Raw genomic sequence first — 1367 nt, forward strand, 5'->3', positions numbered from 1 at the left:
TATTGCAGGGTTCTCAGGATCATAAGCTTCATCTTCAGGAGAAGCCTCTTGAGTACTGTTGGATGCAGCTTGCATTCTATTCAGACTCTGAGAAATCATATTGACTTGCTGAGTCAATATTTTGTTCTGAGCCAATATGGCATTCAGAGTATCAATTTCAAGAACTCCCTTCTTCATAGGCGTCCCATTACTCACAGGATTCCTCTCAGAAGTGTACATGAACTGGTTATTAGCAACCATGTCAATGAGTTCCTGAGCTTCTGCAGGCGTTTTCTTTAGGTGAATGGATCCACCTGCAGAAGTATCCAATGACATCTTTGACAGCTCAGATAAACCATCATAGAATATATCCAGGATGGTCCATTCTGAAAGCATGTCAGAAGGACACTTTTTGGTTAACTGTTTGTATCTTTCCCAAGCTTCATAGAGGGATTCACCTTCTTTCTGTCTGAAGGTTTGAACATAAGCTCTAAGCTTGCTCAGCTTTTGAGGAGGAAAGAACTTGGCTAAGAAAGCCGTGACCAGCTTATCCCAAGAGTTCAGGCTGTCTTTTGGTTGAGAGTCCAACCATATTCTAGCTCTGTCTCTTACAGCAAAAGGGAAAAGCATGAGCCTGTAGACTTCAGGATCTACTCCATTAGTCTTAACAGTATCACAGATCTGCAAGAATTCAGTTAAGAACTGAAAAGGATCTTCAGATGGAAGTCCATGGAACTTGCAGTTCTGCTGCATCAGAGAAACTAGCTGAGGTTTCAGCTCAAAGTTGTTTGCTCCAATGGTAGGAATGGAGATGCTCCTTCCATGTAAATTGGAATTAGGTGCAGTAAAGTCACCAAGCATTCTCCTTGCATTATTGTTGTTGGGTTCGGCTGCCATCTCCTTTACTTGTTCGAAATTTTCAATAAGGTTGTCTCTGGATTGTTGTAATTTAGCTTCTCTTAGTTTTCTCTTCAGAGTCCTTTCAGGTTCTGGATCAGCTTCAACAAGAATGCCTTTTTCTTTGTCCCTGCTCATAAGAAAGAGAAGAGAAAAAGAAAAGAAGAGGAATCCTCTATGTCACAGTAAAGAGATTCCTTATTGTTAGTAGATGAATAAATAATTAGAAGGAGACGAGGGAGAAGGATTTTCGAAAATTATTTTTGAAAAAGAGTTAGTGATTTTTGAAAATAGTTTTTGAAAAAGGTTAGTAATTTTCGAAAATTAAAATAAAAAATTAAAATAATTAGTTAATTAAAAATAATTTTTGAAAAAGAGGGGAGATATTTTCAAAAATTTGAGAGAGAGAGAGAGTTAGTTAGGTGGTTTTGAAAAAGATAAGAAACAAACAAAAAGTTAGTTAGTTAGTTGAAACAAATTTTGAAAATATA

The 1367-nt window shown here is 37.1% G+C and overlaps 1 non-coding gene across 1 annotated transcript; it reads left to right on the plus strand.

Moving 5' to 3' along the window:
* Window positions 1-369: 369 nt before the first annotated feature.
* LOC148562364 (small nucleolar RNA R71) lies at window positions 370-477 on the plus strand. Its single transcript, XR_015887719.1, has one exon. It is a non-coding gene; the product is annotated as a small nucleolar RNA R71 (small nucleolar RNA).
* Window positions 478-1367: the final 890 nt, after the last annotated feature.

This window comes from Arachis ipaensis, chromosome B6, assembly GCF_059453495.1.
Source record: "Arachis ipaensis isolate K30076 ecotype BB chromosome B6, ASM5945349v1, whole genome shotgun sequence".
Classification (NCBI taxonomy): Eukaryota; Viridiplantae; Streptophyta; class Magnoliopsida; order Fabales; family Fabaceae; genus Arachis; species Arachis ipaensis.